At 32.8% G+C, this 20,904-nt stretch overlaps 1 long non-coding RNA gene and 1 other non-coding gene across 2 annotated transcripts in view; both read right to left on the minus strand.

Moving 5' to 3' along the window:
• Positions 1-3,341: 3,341 nt before the first annotated feature.
• LOC113255402 (U6 spliceosomal RNA) lies at positions 3,342-3,446 on the minus strand. Its single transcript, XR_003316279.1, has one exon. It is a non-coding gene; the product is annotated as a U6 spliceosomal RNA (small nuclear RNA).
• Positions 3,447-16,391: 12,945 nt separating this feature from the next.
• LOC130542787 (uncharacterized) overlaps positions 16,392-20,904 on the minus strand; it is a 142,239-nt gene continuing 137,726 nt past the window's right edge. The window contains exon 3 of the long non-coding RNA XR_008957602.1: positions 16,392-19,212. This is a non-coding gene — a long non-coding RNA (uncharacterized LOC130542787). The remainder of the gene's footprint in view (positions 19,213-20,904) is intronic.

Below are 20,904 nucleotides of genomic sequence, written 5' to 3' on the forward strand. Positions count from 1 at the left end.
GAGGCAATGAATGATGTATTATGCTTTATTAACTAGATATCTTTTAATAGGAATAAAAATGAGCAAGAACTAGAGGATGTTTTATGCATAGAGTTGATCATAGAAAAATAAAAATAAACTTCACATAGAAAAATGGTATGAATAATTCAATTAATATTGTTAATAGTCATATCTAAGACATACCAGGGTTTTTTCTTAAGGTTTTATTTATTTCTTTAAGAGAGAGAGACAGAGAGAGAAAGAGGTGAGGGGCAGAAGGAGAGGGACAAGCAGACTCAGCGCTGAACATGAACCCCCACACAGGGCTCAATCCCAGGACCCTGAGATCATGTCTGAGCTGAAACCAAGAGTCAGATGCTTAACTGACTGAGCCACCCAGGCACCCCTAGGAATACCAGAGGTCTTTTTAATTGTTGTTTTATCTGAGCTTAAAGGCTTCACATCAAATTTTATATCCTTTTATGTCCTTTTGTAAATGCTTCAGTATATAGCAAAAAGTTACATATCTTTCTTTACAAAGCATGATATCTGATACACTGTGGGAAATGTGGCTGTAAAATCTATACTAAACCAAAGAAATTATAGTATTTGATATTCTCTCCTCTTGTAGTCAACCACTTAGCCAAGCAATTTTCAGGGTACTTTATTAACTTTAAAGGGCTGAGTGGAGAGTTCTAAGATTGCTGTTTGATTGGTATAGATAAGGGCTGTTATTGGCAGTATTTAGAATATTACAGGTTTTCTCCTCTGCAGATATGAAAGAAATCACCTATAAGTTATTGGGAAAAAAGGAGCTCACTAAAGCAGTAGAGAACATAACTTAATATTTCTCAGATGTACTATATTCTATACTTACAGTATGATATATGCCATTTAATACTTTTACCAATCCTTATTAATTTTAGTTAGGCACTTTATGGGGACATGAAACAGTAACACTATTCCAAATGGCCAAACTGTACAAAAAGCATAATTCCAGTACAACCCATTGTTCATCCCATGGAAAGAAAAATATCTCCTTAGCTTCTGGTTTATCCTTCCTGTGTTTCTTCTTACATAAATAAATGATACGTGTATTTTTTAAATTCCCTTTTTCTATAAAGAGTGCTATATGAAGATGTTCTTTAACACTTCACCTTTTTCACTGAACAATATATCCGCTGGAATTGACTCCACTTTATTTTATGAATATCTTATTTTTTTTCAAGTTTTTCAAATATTTTTCCACTTTTTTATATTAACACACAGTAAAATTAAGATTTTTCATTTATAGTTCTTTGATTTTAATATATGTATAGATTTGTGTAACCATTACTATAATACAAATCAGGCCCAAATTTCCCTTGTGTTACCCCTTAAGTCACAACCTCTCCCAGCTCTTACCCTGGCAACCACTGATCTCTTCTCCCTAACTACAGTTTGGTCTTTATGAGGATGTCATATCAATGCAAATATAGTTTTTAACAATTTGAAGCTAGCTTCTATCACTCAGTGTAATATCTTTAAAATTTATCAAAATTATTTACATACATCAAATTTATTCATTTTTATTTCTGATTAGTATTCTGTTACATGGGTGTGCCACGGTTTATTGATCCATTTACCCACTGAAGAACATCTGTGTTGTTTGCAGGTTTGGGTGATTATGAAAAGAGCAGCTATAAACACTTGTGCACAGGTGTTTGTGTAAACATAAGTTTTCATTTTTCTAGAGCAAACACATATGAGTAGAACTTCTGAGGAATACAATTAGTATAAGTTTAGCTATATAAAAAACTGCCACAACATTGTCCAAAGTAACTGTACCATTTTGCATACCCACCACCAATTTATGCAAGGCCCATTTGCTCTGCATCCTCACCCACACTAGGTATTACTAGCATTTTTCATTTTAACCATTCTAATAGGTGTGGAATAATATCTCGTTATGGTTTTAATTTGTGTTTCCCTAATGGCTCAGAATATTACTGAACTTGTTTCATATGCCTATTTGCTTTCTGTATATTCTATTTGATGAAGTATCTCAAACCTTTGATTTTTTTTTTAAATTGGGTCATTTGTTTTCTTACTATTGATTTTTGAGAGCTCTTTGTAGATTCTGAATAAAAGCCTTTTTCAGATATGTTATCTGCAAATATTCCCTTCCAATTTGCAACTTGGTTTTCTCTTCTATTTTCTTTTACTTTTAATGTCATTTTTGGCATGGATTTTATTTCAATTAAATAAAATTGGTCAATCTTTTCTTTTTTGCATCTACATTTTTACTCATAGTTAGAAAGCATTTCCACAGTCAAAACTAAGGAGGAGTTCACCTATGTTTTCTAGGGTTTTATGTTTTTATATTTAGAGCCTTTGAAGTCTTTGATGTTTATCCTTGTATGATGGTGTGAGATTTGGATCTAATTTTATCCTTTATCAATGGCTAGCCAATTATCTCAATAATGTTATTAAAAAGTCTTTTGCTTCCCAAAAGATATGAGATGCTATCCTCATCTCATACTAAACTTTTATATTTTTTAGTGTAATTCTGGACATTTCCCTAGTTAGCATGTCTACTCATGCATCAAAACCTTGCTATTTTAATTATGAAGGGTCTATATTTTAAGCCCCCTTAGGTTTATTCTTTTCCAAAATTTTTCTTTTTTAAAACTGGTTTTATGTCCGTCTTTGCATGTTTATTTTTCCATGTATATTTCAGTGTCAATTTGTTTATTCTACTAAAAGGTTTTTGGTTCTCCAGTTATTAGTGATTTTCTGTTTATGTTTTCCTGCATTGCTTTTAAGTTTTGCTTAATAAAGATTGCTATTGCATTATTTGATTCACTATTATTTATAATTTTTATATTTTCATTATAAATTTTGGCTTGTACCCATAGATCATGTCCTTATTTTCATGTTTAATGGTTTTAGCTTTGCATCCACTTTGATATCAATATAACTATTCTTGGTTTATTATGGCTAACATTTGTTTGATACACATTTGTGCATTTTTCATTTTTAGTTTTTTGGAAAAAAAATTAAGTGTGGAGGTTATAAGCTAAATAGTCATTTCTTGCTTTGTGAAGCAAATTAAAATGTTTTTAATAGATGAATTAGACCTATTCACATTTATTGGTGTGATAGATTTGTCTCAATTATTACATTAGTTTGATATCGCTATTATATGCATTTCATTACATTTGACACTTATTTATATAACACGTTTCTTTGCTTTTTATTCACTAAATTTGTTTTGATGCTTAGGCATGTTTGCATTGGTTACCGTTGTACGAAAACATGTCTCTATTTTCTTAATCTTTACTAACTTTTTTGTTGACTTATAATGGTATACTTTTTTTTTTTTTAATATGGAACACCTCATGAATTTGCATGCCATCCTTTCACAGGGGCCATGATAATCTTCTATATTGTTTCAATTTTAGTATATGTGCTGCTGAAGTGAGCACTATAATGGCATGCTTAAATGGTATATGTAATGCTAGTAGCAACATCAATAAACATATGCTAATTTTCTCTTCCCCTATTTCCATTCATTTTTTGGTTGCAGTATGTTGTCAGGCACAAATGATATACATCATATAATGTAATATATTCCACCCTCTTCCATACATTCCTTTTAGTCTCCAATCTAGAATTAAGTATATAAAATGTCTACTGTCACTCCTTCTGTTGTCATTGTCCCTCTTGGTTGGATAAAATTCATCTTCTAATAGATTCCTCAGGAAGGGCTCATGGGTACAAAATTCCTTGAGCTCTTGCATATTTTTTGAACACTTGCATATTTAATCCTTTCATGTAACCTTGATAGACACAGTTTTGCTGTTTATGAAATTCTTTGTTCACAATTACATTTGAGTATTCTGAAAATGTTGATCTCTTTCTCAAATTGTTCTTGTTCTCCAAAAATACACGTGATGGAGTACAGCCAATACCTTGGTAGAATGTGCTATTCATTTTTTCACTTACACGAAAGTTGAATTGAGGATGTCCTCTTATATTTATCCTAAGAGCATGGATATTTATAGTTTTATTTTTTTTCCTTCCTTTCCTTTTTTTGAAGGGGTGTGAAGGGCATGTTGCAAGATTTATATTCATACCACCACATTACCTCAGTCATATATTACCATTATAATATTTCAGAAAATATGTAAATGACATATTTAGCTACCAAATATGGAGATAAACATAAAATTCCTAGGTTATTGACAAATCAGCCAGGTATTTTGTATCATGGCATGCTGCAGATAGTGACACTACTGTTTGCTTCTTTTTGCTTATGCAGCATAAGGGCAATGCATCCTATGTAGTTGAGTTTAATGAATGCTTATTGACTGAATAAATCCTAGCTGTTGCTGCATAATTAGTCAAAGGCATAATCCTAGGGTTTACTCATGTAAAATCAATCCAGAACACCAGAAATGATGTTTGGAAAATGTTCTTTTTCTTGGCTGTATAATCTTAAATGTATGCCAAAAACCTAACAGTCAACAAGAAAAGGGAATCATGGAAGTCCAATGGCTGATCTGGTTCTCAGTTTGTGTTGTATATACATAAGGCTCTTTATTACAACTATGCATACGCCTTCATTATCCACCTAATTGCTTTGAGGCAGCCTCTCTCAACGTGGGCTCTTCCGAATCTCAAATGTCTGCAAGGAGTGGAAGGACGAGTCAGCTTTTAAAGTAAAGCAATAACACCATCATTTTGCTCTTTCGAAGCCTTGCTACTCAGTAAAGAATGATGTTCAGATGAGCAGCATCAACATCACTTAAGAATTTATCAAAATCACAAAATTTCAGGTCACTTCCCAGACCTACTAAATTTGAATCTTCATTTTACTAACCCCCCAGGTAATTTATATGCTCAATAAAGTCAGAGAAGCAATGCTTTATATGCATTGGGAAAAACAACGACAACAACAACAAAACTCTAATAAAGATAAAGAAAGGGGTGCCTGGGTGGCTCAGTTGGTTGGACATCCATCTCTTGGTTTTGGCTTAGATTGTGATCTCAAGGTCCTGGGATTGAGCTCCACATCAGGCCCCACACTTGGCAGGGAGTCTGCTAGAAATTCTCTCTCACTGTCCCTCCCCCCACTCATGCTGTCTTTCAACCTCTCTCTAAAATAAATAAATAAATCTTTAATATATATATATATATATATATATATATATATATATATATATATATATAAAGAAGGAAGAAATCAGGGTTGTTTACAACAGAGTTGAATCTAGTCATAATATATTTAACCAGCATCAAGCAAAAGGAAGAAAGGGCTAAAGTAGAGCACAATTAGACACTACCTGCAGACTCAAAAGGCAAAGCAACTGAGAAAGGGACAAGTTTTTCCATATCTAGGTATCTCTTCCTAGCATCTATAATTATACATTTGCTTGAGATTCTTAGGAATCTATAGAAAACACAAGATTTTCATTCTGGACCTACAAATAGCAAGCTATACGAACTTGAAAAAAATTAGTTTGTCTCTGAGCATCAATTTTCTTATGTGTGAAGTAAAATGGTTGGCTAACTATTATTAGTTTGACAATAATGTGAATTTTGTTCTTTACAAAAAAAGAAAAATCTACCAACTCATACCGTATTAGAAATGATGAAGTTCTTCCTTTTTTCCCCTCATTCTCTCTTTCCATGTCTAGGAAAGAAGTCTTAAGGGCGGTGAACATCTCATTTATTTTTAAATCTTCAGAATCAAGCATAATAATGACTCATGGAGAGTTTTCAAATGATGCTGGATGATCAAATTGACACCAGACAATCACTAATGTTGGAGAATTCAGGCATTTCTTACTCAGTAGATATCTGGTAGCCTCTTTCAGTGATAATTTTTTCCCAAGTGTTAATTTAATTCTGGATGTTTACTAAAAGTTTATGTCAAGCTAAGATGTGAAAGATATTGTTCTAGCTTAAGACCATTAACATACAACCTAGTCTGTTAATTTTTGTTTTCTTTTGAGAATATTTCATTTTGTACAAATGTACAACAAATGTCTGCAATGAAAAATGTTTACAAAAGATATGAATTTGCTGTTACGTTACTTGCCTATATTTAGACATAAATGCAAATACTGTTTCATAGCTAATTAATTTGCCAAAATTTAACTATGATGAAATATAAACATTAGTAAATGAAATCACTACATAAATAAAAATAAAAATATTTCAGATGCCAATTATTGACTTCCCTACAAATATTTGTTAGTACAGATTGTTTCTAAAATCTGGACTAGCTGCATGTAGAATGGTAAGTACCTTGGGACCTATAGTCATACTTGAAGTATTATACTGATATATGTCAAAGAAGCAAAGTATTTTAACTTATATATGCATGCATCTGTAATGATATTTCAGGATGATCTATAAAATGCCTAATTTTATCCCAATATTGATAAAGATGCTAACACATAAAAATTTAATATAATGAGCTGTAAGGTAATCAAATGAAATAACCTAGAATCACTAATTATCATCTTGTGGTTATAGGCTTGAGGTCCATCTGCTTCTTAATATCCTGAAAATGTGTAAAAATATGGAAGTGCCTTTATATGACCTTAAAAATATCAGATTTCATTTTCAACATAAAAACAGGACACTCAGAATAAAGGGTAAATTTGTTAGCTTTATTATTGGAAAAAAAAAAAGAGGAAAGTACTAAAATAACTTTTTCTCCAGCTTTGCAATTCATACCAATGTGTCTAGTAGTAGCACTGAATTTTGATGGCCTCGAACAGACATAACCAGAAATTCTAATTAGGAAAAAAGAGGAAAATTTGGATGCTTCATTAATAATTAGAATGTACTCTTACAATATAACCAGAATCAGAGTTCAAAAATAATTCATATTTTAATTAACTTCTTAAATATTTGCATGCAAGTCCAGCACAACTTGATCTTCAAAGACATATTGCATCAGTATTCTCTAAATATTACTGTGGAGAGGTTTAATAAGTTTATGGTTATTATAAGGCTGGAAGTTATAGTTAATTACTTTTTTCTCTCTTGTAACCTATTAATAGTCTTCATGAAAATAAATTAGTCCTTTTCCATATGCATGCATTATCACCAAGCCCAGAGATCTACTGATTACGAGGATAGAATTGAAAGGATAAGAACTGAAGCTCACATTAGATATGCGAACCTCTTCCCTACTTCCACCCCTTATGCCTGAATCTCATACGAGGTTAAAAGTTAAAACTTTAGGGGATTTTTTGTTGTTTTGTTCTCATTCTGAATGTTCACAAATGGGGATACTCATAGTACCAGATTTTAAAAATTATGTTTTAGCAATACTTCTTTTAATTTGTTCTGCTGTATTTTTGTAAACCGTGGAAAAAAATCTTTGATTTCACCAAGATTCAAATGTATTTCTCCTTGCCCTCAGCATTTCACCATAGCTGCTATACTATTTGTTTCTTTTGACTGCTTTATTATTTCATTTTCTCTTGGATACCTTAATGTTTGTGCATGCACATGCTTATGTGTTTGTGCCTAAACAACAAAATAATCCAAGGATGAAGATCAAGATTCAGTTGCTCAAATTACTGCTCATCATAAGTTAGAAAGTTATGGATTAGCTTTCCATCTCCGAATTGTTGAGGAGTTCCCACAGAGATGTGAAGAAAATGAGGCATATTTGTAAAGGCAATTAAGAGTCCTGATGCAGCTAGAAGAACAAAATCATTCCAATGAAAGACATGAAAAGAAGCAGAAGAAAGAAAAAGGACCGTTTTTTTGTTGTTCTTTAAAAAAAAAAAGTCTCCACAAAGAAATCAAAACATTATTTTGAAAACATACATACATCTTATGTTTATTGCAGCATTATTTACAAAAGGCAAGCTATAGAAACAACCTAAGAGCTCATCAATAGATGAGTGGATAAAGAAAATGTGGAATATTTCTCAGCCATTAAAAAAGAATGGAATCTTGCCACTTATGACAGCATGGGTGGTCCTAGAGGATATCATGGTAAGTGAAGTTAGAAACAGACAAATATCCTATGATTTCACTTATATGTGAAATCTAAAAAACAAACAAATGATTAAACAAAGAATGGACTCTTAATTACAAGGAACAACTGGTGGTTGCCAGAGATGAGGTAGATAGGGGAATGGGCAAAACAGATAAAGGGGATTAAGAAGTAAAAACTCCCAGTCATATAATAACTAAGTTACAAAGATGAAAAGTAAAACAGAGGGAATATAGTTAATAATATTGCAATAATGTTGTATGGTGACAAATGGTGACTACTACTGTGTACAGAACTGTCAAAACAGAATGTTGTACACCTGAAGCTAATATAACACTGAAAAAAGGAATATGGCCAATTCTGTGATGGTATAATATAGTTCAAATTTTGATTCATTTTCTTATGCATGGCTTGAAACAAGGTGTAGGAAAATTTGTAACCTGCTTCAAGTTTATTGGAATGGCCTTAAAATTAAATCTAGATCTTTGCTAAAGGAAAGTTATGCACTAAAAGACTATGAAGCTAAATCTTTTAATAAGGAGACTCTCCTTTAAAAAAAAAAAAGATTTTATTTATTTATTTGAGAGTGTGAGTGGGGGGAGGGGCAGAGGGAGACGGAGAGGGAGAGGACCTCAAGCAGAAGCCCCGCCCTCTGAGTGGGGCTTATACATTGCATTTACATGACAACTGAAGTCAGTAAGTTTTGGGTATTTTCTTTTTTCATGTCTATGGCATTGATTTATGTGTATACTACCTTCACAGATAAACTCCAAGTAGCCACCAAAGATAGCATTTCCACTGGACATTCCATTAACAGCAGCCCACTTCATCCAAGTTAATATTTTCCCTGCAATTAAACATTAAAATTGTAGCACAGAGCAAGGTCTTCTGAACTTTGGGGTGACACCTGATTATGGGATTTATTGAGTGATTTTTATGAAAATAATACCTGCAGCAAATAAAGATGTAAAAATGTTGCCTTTATAAAGCTATGGATACTGACTGAGGGATGAAATGAAAGGAAATCTATTCTTTCTCTTTATATTGTGACTATACATTTGTAAATTTAGAGTAGATAAAATATTTCCTTAAATAAATTTTTAAAAGATATACAATATAAATATTAAGATTCATGGACTTCTCTTCAATGAAGCACATAAACAAAGTTAACAGATGGGGTGACAGCCTGGACTTTGATATTTACAACATCTACAACTGACAAGGGATTAGCATCAGGAATTTAGGAGGAACTTTTGCAAAACAACTAAGGAGACAGGAAAAACAACAGAAAATGAAGCAAAGAATACGAATATGCTGAGAAATTAAGCTAGAAAATTCAGATTAAATTAAAACTAAACTAATAAATTCACACTAATGGAAATTCAGATTAATACAATAATGAGGCAATATTTAAGATGATCTGGTTGGCAAAAAATAAAATATAATACCGAGGTTAAAGATCTGGGAAACCTCATTGGCTCATGGCAGAACTGTAAATTGGCTATATTCTATAAAGAAAAATGTTGCAGAACTTGGTGAAGTTAGTTAGGGAGCATACATTAATGTTCCAGAAGTCCATTACTGGGTATTTGCCACCAGAGTCTCTCTCATTGGCATATTATAGGAATATGAATATGCTCATTTTCATGGGGGCAGAAATTACATATAGGAAAATCTAGCTATCTATTTTTAGGGGAAAAATAAGTAGGATACTGTAGATATATTCTATGTAATACTATCTATGCAGGAGTTAAAAGCAGCATACAGCAACTGGAACATATCTTAAACTTGTTAAATCTATTCTTTACCATCATAGTAGAAACCCTATTTTTGTTTGTTTTTTCTTGTTCTTTTGATTTTTTCATCTTCACCCTAAAAATGCTGAATTGCTTTGATATATTTGACTGGTATTTTTTTTTTTATAACATTTTTTTTAACTGTCTTTGTCTTCATTTTTACGATCCTTCTCTTAAAATACAGCTAATTTTAATAACTACTGTTAAATGTAGATTTATTAATGTCATTTAATTTATACTTTCTGGTTTACCTTCTTTCTTTTTTACATTTTTTCTAAACTTTTTCTATGCTTTTTTTCCCTCCTTTTCTGCATATTTTGAATTGATTGATTTATTATTCCACTTTTTCCTCACTAGCTTGAAAGTTATATACCCTATTTCTATTAATTGTGTTACTGAAATTTGAAAATGCATAGTCACCCAGGTTCAAAGATAATTACTATCATTTCCCGCCTCCTGAAAAATACAATAATCTTAAATGGTCCTGTGAACTATACTTATTCTTATCCTGTGTTAAATTCATCTCGTTTGCTTTTTTACCTCAAAGTTAGACATAATTATGATAGTGTTTTACAACTGCTGATATGTAATCCATGTTTATAGTTTTTTCTTAACACTTAGCTTGCATCTCGGATTATTTTATGTATCACTTTGCATTCTCCTCTTCCCTGAGAATATGCTGTAGAATTTTTTTTTTTTAGTTTTTAGTATGCATTTTACTCTTGACCATAAATAATACTTTCTTGCCTATACAGAATAAATTTGCAGAGATTTTTGATGTGAAAGTGTTGGGGTTCAGGAGAGAGCAGTCAAGAAAGACTTTTTGAGATGTCTTTGGTGCAAAAAGGTGTCTTTATTAAAGCATGGGGACAGGACCTGGGGAGAAAGAGCTGCACTGGGGCTGTGAGGAGTGGCCAATTATATACTTTCAAAGTTGGGAGGGGGTTAGGGATAGCGTAAGTCTCTAAGGAATTTGGAAGCAAGGTTTCCAGGACCTTGAGGTGCTAGCTATTTTTAAGAAAAGGTCATTTACTACTGTCCAATAAAACCTTAGTATGAGACCCTTCAGATGTGTATCACTGGGCCATGTGCTTGGAGGACGATTGCTAACATCTATCTTGGGGGGAGTAAAGATAAAGGAATTTTCCAAAAGAATTTTTAAAAGTTAAAGGAGACATACAGGATCCTGGAGGTCAGGCTAATGTAAATCTAAGCCTGCATTTTGCCCTTAGCAAAATATTAACATCGAGGCAGTTAGGTTTCTAGAAGAAGGTCACTCTGTCTGTCTCAAGGACTCATTAATGGGCTGTAAACTGTAAGAAAATTAATTTTTTTTCTAAATCTTTTGCCATTGTTCTCCACATCAATAATTTTCTCTAAGTATTTTGAAGCTATTATTCTACTCTGTTCTCTTCACATATTTATTGTTAAAATATGTTCTGTGTGTGAATTCCCCACATGTGATTTTTTCTTTCTTCACGTATAATTTCTTCTATCTCTTTGATTATTTTTAAGATCTATTTTTTGGTAAGTTTTTGTTACACTAAATTGTCTTTATATTATATCTAGCTTGATATGAACTAATTATACTATTGTACTATGTCTTTGTTGGGATAAGCAGTGACATCAAAATCTGAAAAATTTGTTTTTTGAACTTTTATTTTTAATTTTTTATTTAAATTCAATTTAGTTAACATACAGTGTATAATTAGTTTCAGGGGTAGAATTTAGTGATTCATCAATTGCATATAACACCCAGTGCTCATTACATCAAGTACCCTCCTTAATGCCCATCACTCTGTTACTCCATCCCCCCCAACAAACTCCCTCCCCTCATGCAACCCCCAGTTCAGATCCTATAGTTAAGAATCTCTTCTGGTTTGCCCCCCTCTCTGTTTTTATCTTATTTTATTTTTCCTTCCCTTCCCCTATGTTCATCTGTTTTGCAAATTCATAGAGGATAAAACTAATATGGTCATGTTAATACATTCAGAAGAAACATATTAAGTAAAATGCAGTACCTATCTATGATTTAAAAAACAAAAGTAAGAGCAGTAGAAGAGAGAAAAACATCCTCAATCTGATTAAGATTTTGGAAAAAAAAATATAAAAACAAAGAAACAAAACAACTACAGCTTACATCATCCTTAATGCTGAAAGACTACATGCTTTGATACTGAGAAAAAGACAAAAATATTCACTAACCACTTCTATTTAACATTGTTCTGGAGACTATAGTAAGTCCAATAAGGCAAGAGAATGGAATAAACAAATGAAAGGAAAGACATACACTTTGGACATATAAAAATTGTATATTTACACATAGACATTTTATTTTTAGAAGGAAAAAAGGGAATGGAGATTATAAATGAAGGGTAATATCAGATAATATAAAAAAAATAGAGACATTGACCAATGATTGTAGAGAATAATTAACTCAATGATATAAGCTATTTATCAAGCATATGAAAAGATACTCAGCATCTTTAGTCATGAAGGGAATGCACACTAAAATCACAGTCTGATATTGCTACAAATATACTATGATTTTAAAAAAAGCTAAAATGACTGATAATATCAAATGCTGACAAAGATGGAGGAGTAACTGGAACTCCTACACATTCTTGGTGGGGATGACATTATTACAAGCCTTTGGAAAACAATTTGTCAGTTTCTTATAAATTCACACACAAACACAGTAAATCCATTCAAGAGAAACAAAACCATAAAATGTTCTTTATCCTCAATAGCCAGAAATTAAAATATCTCAGATATACATGAACAAGTGACTATATAAAGGAGCATATGTGTGTGTGTGTACATGCTTGTATGTGAGTAGTTTTGATGCTCCAAAGGACCTGGCTATAGCCAGGTCTTATCCAGTCATAACTTCTTTCCTTGGCAACTTAAACCCAGGTGGAGAGGCTCTTCATAAGCGAGACTGTTAGAATTTTTGACACACATCTGATTTAACCACAACAATAAGAAAAACCTGATTTTTAATAAACACTGACTATAAAAGAAAGTAGCTGCTAGCTCTGTTGAATTAAAAGTAATAATTCATTTGGGTTTTTTTCATTTTTTTTATTTGGATTTTAATAGAGAAACAGTACTAAATTAATAGAAAATACATATCAATTGATTATTAAAAATATACTGATGACAAAAAAGCTTTGTCATGAAAAGCTCCCTTATGAATAATTAATTTTCTTAAAGAAAGATTAATCATTTTCATAGATTTTTGAATTAATGTGAGGTAAAGTTAATTTAGACAATTATGAATCATAATTAATGTAACTATGGCAGTACATTTAGGCTATCGTTTCTGAATCTTTAAATTTAGTAAACTAACTCAGCTAAACAGTGGAGATTCATAACTACACTGGTAGCAGGCTTCTCCCACACAATGGAAGACTGAAGAGAAAATAAAAACAAATACATAACATTGGAAGAAATCCTCAATAACACAGAGTCAAATACTCTGCAGGATTCGGTGACTATTGTCATGTCCAGACTCAAAGCTACACAACTGACAAGACACAGATAATATTCCAAATAGACATCCAAATATTTTTGAAATTGACAGGAAAATAAGAGTACCTCAATTTCTAAAATGAACTGTTGAGGTAAGATGAATGTATCATGTGGTAGGTGAATATGAGCATTTGAAAGAAGACTAAAACACGGATCTTTTTAAATATATAAAGTGTATACAATCTAAATAGAAGTGGGATTCAACATGATGAATTGACAGTAGAAAGAAGACAAGACATAGTATGAGGGGCAAGGGATTTGACAGTCAGCACTTGAAGGTTTTCCAGACCTAGATACAAGATAATTTTGAAACCCCAGTTGTTATGCCTGTGGGAGGCACCTAACTATAAATTATTCTAAATGTGGTGAATAGAGTGAGAGACTGATCCAACCCATCTTCAGGTAATTACTAGAAGACCCAATGGTCTTCAGAATCAGAACCAGGAGATCAAAGTTGGATGGGGGACTTCATTTCACTGAAAGCATAGCATCTAGAGACAGCTGCATACAGTAAGAGGAAAAGGAGAACAGAGAATAGTGGCAACAGATTTTGGAAAATCTAGCTGTCCCCATTTTAGGAGTACTTACATGTTAAGGGTTATGTGAGATTATCTTACGTAAGGAGTAGTGATTTCAAGACCTAACACAGAAAAGGGAGTAATACCTGCTCATCACCTCTAACATCACTTTACTTTGCCTCCGAATGAGCTTAACTACAACAGTGAATAATGAACAGCCAGGTATTAGTAGACTGTCCTCCCCTTCTTGAATCCAAGAATTTTATAAATGTTCCATTATCCAGCATGAAGGATAAAGTATGAAAATATAAAAAGAAAAAAAGTCTAAAAATGCAAACATGCAATGTGAGAACACAACACTTTAAACACAGTGCCATGCAAACTTACTCCCTGGAACTTAGGATATTTTCACATCCCCATCCACTGTAGTCCTTTGCTTCATTCTGCTCCTTACACAGGTCCTCCTTCCTCTCCTTCCCACCTCATTTTCAGAGTTTTCTACTACCACCTTGTCTGATAGAATTCTCAGAATTAGAACTCCTCAACTCCAATAGATGACTACCTGAAAATGTAATGACTTCACTGCATTTGTGTTCGGATGTAATTTCTGGTCATTAAGCCACGATTTGGGCTGCCGTTTCTGTATCTGTTTTGCCCCAAATACCTAATAATTGCCCTTTCCTTAAGATAGCTCTGCCTTAAAATAGGTCTTTCCCATCATTTTACAAGCTTTTAAATTATAAAATATTATTAAAGATAATATTGATCATCCCAGTTATTATGTACTTTTTTCCTTAAAACTTTTTAAAATTGAGGTATAATGACATATATTAATTTCAGTTGTACAACCTAATGATTTAATATCTGTATACACTATGATATGATCACCACAGTAAGTCTGTTATCATCATTCACCATAAGTCACAATTTTTTTCTTATGATGAGAACTTTTAAGATGTACTTTCCTAACAACTTTCAAATGTATAATATTATTTGACCATAGTCATCATACTGTTCATTACATCCTCATGACTATTTACTTTATAACTCGAAGTTTGTACCTCTTCACCTCCTGTACCCATTTTGCATACCACACAACCCTCCTCCCCTATGGCAACCAACAATCTGTCTTCTGTAACTACAAGTTTTATATTTTTTTTCTTTGTTCATTTTTGTTTGTTTTTAGAACCCATATATAAGTGAAATCATATAGTGTTTGTCTTTTTCTGTCTGACTTATTTCACTTAGCATAATGCCCTCAATCTCCACCAATGTTCTTAACAAATGAAAAGATTTCATTTATTTTATGGCTGAAGAGTATTCCAGTGTGTGTGTGTGTACGTGTGTATACATATATCTCTCACATCTTATTTATCCATACACCCATCAGTGAACACTTAAATTGCTTCTATATCTTGGCTATTACAAATAATGCTGCAATGAACATATACCTTTCCGAGTTAGTGTTTTTATTGTCTTCAGATAAATTTCCAGAAGTGGAATTGACAGATCATACAGTAGTTCTATTTTTAATTAAGAAACTTCTATACTGTTTTCCCAACCACAGCGCATGAGGGTTCTCTTTCTCCACCCTTGCTAACACTTGCTATTTCTAATCCTTTTGATGATGTCCATTCTAGTGGATATAAGGTGATATCTCGTTGTGGATTTGATTTGCATTTCTCTGGTGATTAGTGATGTTGAGCATCTTTTCATGTGCCTGTTGTCTATCTGTTTGTCATCTTAGGAAAAAATGCCCATGCAGATCCTTTGCTCATTTTTTAATTCAATTGTTTTTTTGCTTTTGAGTTTAGGAAGTTCCATATATATTTTGAATTTTAACCCCTTGTTGGATATACAATTTGCAAATATTTTCTCTCATTTGGTAGATTGCCTTTTCATTTTGTTGATGGGCTTCCTTTGTTGTGCAGAAGCATTTTAGTTTGAGGTAGTCTCAGTTGTGTATTTTTGCTTTTTTTGCCTCTGCTTTTGGAGTCAGATCCAAAAAAAATCACCAAGACCAATGTCAAGGAGCTACTGCCTGTTTTCTTCTAGAAGTTTTATGGTTTCAGGTCTTATGTTCAAGTCTTTAATCCATTTTGAGTTAATTTTGTTATTATGTTCAGTTAGCCAACATTTTGAGTTAATTTTTGTGTATGATTTAAGACATTGTTCTAGTTTCATTTTTTTGCATATAGCTCCCTAGGTTTTCCAGCACTATTTATTAAAGAGAATGCCCTTTCCCTATTGTATATTCTTGGCTCCTTCATCATAAATTACTGATCATATATGTATGGCTTATTTCTAGGTTCTCTATTCTGTTCCATTAATCTAGGTGTCTATTTTTATGCCAATACCATACTGCTTTGATTATTAGTTTTGTAATATAGTTTGAAATCAGGGAGCATGATTCCTTCAGTTTTGTTTTTCTTTCACAAGATTTTTTTGGCAATTTGGAGTCTTTTGTGGTTCCATACAAATTTTAAGATCATTTTTTCTATTTCCATGAAAAATGCCATTGGAATTTGAGAGGGACTGCATTGATTCTGTCTTGCTTTGGGTACTATGGACATATTTAACAATATTAATTCTTCCAGTCCATGAGAAAGGACGGTTCAACAACCACAAATTAACCACCATGTCTTGAACCTTTTTCATTGTTTAAGCAGGTCAATTTATTCTTGATAGGTCTCACTTATTGAGGGTGTGCAAAGACCTGTCAGTGTTAGGGAGTAAACTCAGACAGCACCTACTTTCAGGCTACTCAGAAGTCAGACCCTTAGACAGCAGCTTTGAAAGTATGCAAAATATATATTCCTGTGGAACTTAAATCAAAAACACTACTCGCCTCCAGACCAGGCAATCTGCAGGTGTCCTCTGTGTGACAGGTATAATAACTGGGGCTCTACATGAGTTGTAACCTCCTTCCTGGGCAGTATTAATGAGCTTTAGTGATCCTAAGGGAAACCCCGAAGATAGCACCCCCCCAGCCTACATTCCCTGAGAGAACTTTAGAAGCCTCTAGATGTGTGGCAAACTTGAAGCATATCCCTCAGGCTAAAGCTTCCAGACAAATAAATAGGCTTATTTCACAGGAATCCTAGGGTACATTTCAGTATCTATTCAGTGCCCTGTTGGTGGTATGCTGACAAGGACTGTCTCTGGTTGTTTCAGTTCCTTAAAATTGCCCTGCCCGTTGCAACAAGAGTCAGGTGAAAAGGGACATCTCCTGTGTAGACCGCACATGCCCACCAGCTGTAGCGAAGCAGAAGAAAAATAGCTTTAGTGAGACAGTGGGAGAATCCTGTAGCTGCATGCACTTGCCGGCACTAGCAAGGTAGAAGGAGAGTCCAAAAAAGGGCACCTGCCAGTACCTCCATCCAGGAGAGAGTCCCAACAGCTCCCTGCCCCTCTGTGAGATGCTTTAAGATTAGCAAACAAATCTCTCCACATATAGTATAGGCACTTTTCAAATTGCTGCTTTTGTGAAAGGCACCAGGGTGAGTCTGAGTGAAAACCCTTTAGGAGCAGAAACTCAGTTCCCTACAGCCCTGTGGGTAAGCCTCATTCATCCTGAAAGCCAGACATTTGGGGGCTTGTCTCTCTAGGGCAGGTCCCAAGGGCTGGGGTGCCTGATGTGGGGCACAAACCCTTGGCTCCTCCATATTTGTGAGATTCCCTCCTGATTATGGGTTGCTGCAACTTGGGTGAGGTTTTTTGTGAGACTGTGCCTCTGCCTCCTCTAACCATCTTGATGTGACTCCTATCTTTTGTTGTGGAAAGGCTGTTCAGCTGGTTTTGAGATCTTTTTCACAGGTAACTGTTCCATATGTACCTATGTTTCAGATTTGGTGTGCCTGTGGGAGGAGGTGGGTTTAGGATTTTCCTACACCACCATCTTTTAACTGCCTCCATGTCCTTTCTGTGATGGCAACAGTGCAGAAAGCAGAGAGCCAAGCTAGCCCATCTTTCCCAATCTAATATGATAGAGTTCCATAAATAGATCTCAGCTAATTAACAACCCATCATTCAGTACTTTATATTGATGCTTATTCAGTGCTGGGAATTCTGTCAAATATTGGAGCTACACTGGTAACAAGGTACATACAATCCTTATATTTAGGGAGTTTGATATTTTAAGAGGTGTATAGGCATTATATAAATAATACCCCCAAAACATTTAAGGAACAATTATACTAGGTGATACAGAGAAATACAGGTTGTTCAAAAAAATATAGATGATAAAAGATACTTTCCAGGGAGATAACATTGGTGAATCCAATTTTTAATCCTATAACCCATATTGTAGTCATATTTAAATTACTTACAAAAAGCAAATTATGCTAGACAGTAGTAGCAGCAGCACATTTTATACTCTATACACTTTCACTGTATTTACATAACACGGAGTGAATTGGAAACAGCAAGTATGCAGTAAAGTTTATCGGTATCCAGTCAAATTGGGTAATTTAGCTCCAAAACAAATGTATCAAAACTATTGGGCAATTATCAAATATTTCCTTTATTTCAGACAATCCTAGGCAAAATAGCAGGATCATTACTGAAATACTTCTTTTAAGAGAAATATAAATTCCCTACTTCGTATATTTTTATCCAAAGATTTCTGGATGACTTAAAAGTCTTTTACAAACACATCAATTTATTCCCATTTTAAAGTTTAAGAATCACAAGCAGCAATTTTAAGCATATCCCATGTTTCCCTCTGCAGCACCATAAAGTTTAAATGAAAATTTGAAACAATTTTGATATTGTGTACCATGGCATTATCTCTACTATTTATCTTTTAATGTAAAACACACTGGTAAATACAAATTCTTGGTGACAAATACCTTCTCTATGTAAAATTTAGGATGAATTAAAGGACTGATTTTCCTAAACATTCTACTACTTCCTTTATATTGTTGTTTTTTTACGTGTAAAAAGTATGCCCTTTTAATTGTGGTTTGTATATAGTAACAGTACCAAGTAGACTCACCATAAGGAAATGATAACCTTGCCAAGAAAGTGTGATCTCCTAACATTAAGTTCCAAACTCCATTCTTTACAGATCTCCTGTTTTAGAAATGTGACAAAACATCATTCTTTCATGTTTTTCTAAAAAAGATTATATGTTTTACATTTATTGTTTAAGGAGATATTTTAGTTGTTACTTATGCTAATTATCCATATACACATTATATATATAATACATATATGTACTAATCATACCAACAGCACAAACACATAATATAGTTATATACTCCATATGTATAGAAACCTGGGTTTGTAAATAATAAACGTGTTTGATAGAGAACTTACGGAATAGGTGAAATTTACTCTGTAGGTGTTTTTGTTTCTTCTTGTTGTTTTCAGTAACCTATGAATATATAAGGAAATTATTCAGACCAAGCAAATTAAAGGATGCAACAGCATTGACTGACAATAGCAAACAGGGAGAGCCTCATTCAATAAATATGCTCGCCAATATTTTTTCTTCTGGTACATTAACCCAAATAAACTTTGGTATTGCTTTAGAAATAAGTAACAAAATTTCTAGAAATACATTTTAAAAAACAAGACTCACGAGAAGTTACACCTGCTACATTGTAAAACAGTTTACTTGAAAGACAACTATATATAACTCTAATGTCTTATATTTATAAATTTCAAATATTTTATATATATTATCTAGTTTTTACAGACATATTAAGAAAGAAAAGATCTATTCTTATCCATATAGCTAGTTAAGCACTTGCTTTCTGAGTAAAGATTTGTTCTATTTTGCTGCCACCATGTTTTATAAAACAGTTTGAAAAAAATGGCAATACTCATGTTGCCATGCCAAGCATATAAAAATCTCTATAGCGGTAAATAACCTTCACTCATTTATTTCATTAATGAAAGTAGCCTACATATGTTTACACAGGTAAAATATAAAGACAGTGGCGTATAGATATTTTATCTCTATAATTCAATGATGTTTAGTGAATGCATACACACATCATTAACAACCAAATTAAGATGAAGAAGATTTCCATCATTCCAGAGAACTCCTTCATGTTCACTTCACTTAGTGCCCAATCCCCCTAGGAAATCCATGTTATGATTTCCATCACCAGAAATCAGTTTTAAGATTTGTTTTAAATTTTAATATAAATGAAGTCATATATTGCATATTAATATGAGCCTGATTTCTCTTACAAAACTTAAGGTTTTTGACATTCATCATTGCTCTTGAGTATTTTGGTTGGTTTCTTTTAAACTGCTGAGTAGGATAGGATTCCACCATATAAATCTAGAAAAATTTATCTTCCCATTTTTAGTTGATGGGCATTTGGGTTGTTTCCACTTGGAGGCTATTAAAACATACCTATAATGCGTATTCATTTATAATTTTATTCATTCTAAACTTGACTTTTTATTCTATTCTGCTTTTTAAGTCAGAAATTAAGAAAATTGATTTAATTTTTTAAATTTTTTTAATAGAAACCACTTACACCAAAAAATTTCTCCTGAACACTGTTTTCACTACCTCCTACAAAATGTACTATATTATATTGTCACTATCATTCAGTTGAAAATAATGTCCCTTTTGATATTTATTTTAACTGAGGGAATATTTAGATGTGTATAGCTTAATTTTCAAATACATGAATATTTTACTTTTTGTTAATAATTACTAATTTTCTTCTCTTTGGTCAGTAAATACATACTCTGTAATATAGCATTTTTTTTAAAATTTAATGAGAATACTTTTATGGCATACCTTATAGTTGTTTTTGTTGAAAATTCCATGTTTGCCTTAAAATGTATATTTTGCTGTTGTTGGGTGATGTGTTCTAAAAATATCAATTAGGGCACTTGTGATGAGCACCATGTGATGTATGGAAGTGTTCAATCAATTATATTGTATACTTGAAACTAATATTACATTGTATTTTAACTAGCTGGAATTTAAATAAAAACGTTTTTAAAAACGGCATTTGTTTTTAGTGTTGTTGAAATCATCTAGTTCCTTACTGATTATTCTGAACGTTCTATATACCTATTTACTGTAATCATGTTTTAG

The sequence above is a fragment of the Ursus arctos genome, unplaced genomic scaffold (genome assembly GCF_023065955.2).
Source record: "Ursus arctos isolate Adak ecotype North America unplaced genomic scaffold, UrsArc2.0 scaffold_5, whole genome shotgun sequence".
NCBI classification, from domain to species: domain Eukaryota; kingdom Metazoa; phylum Chordata; class Mammalia; order Carnivora; family Ursidae; genus Ursus; species Ursus arctos.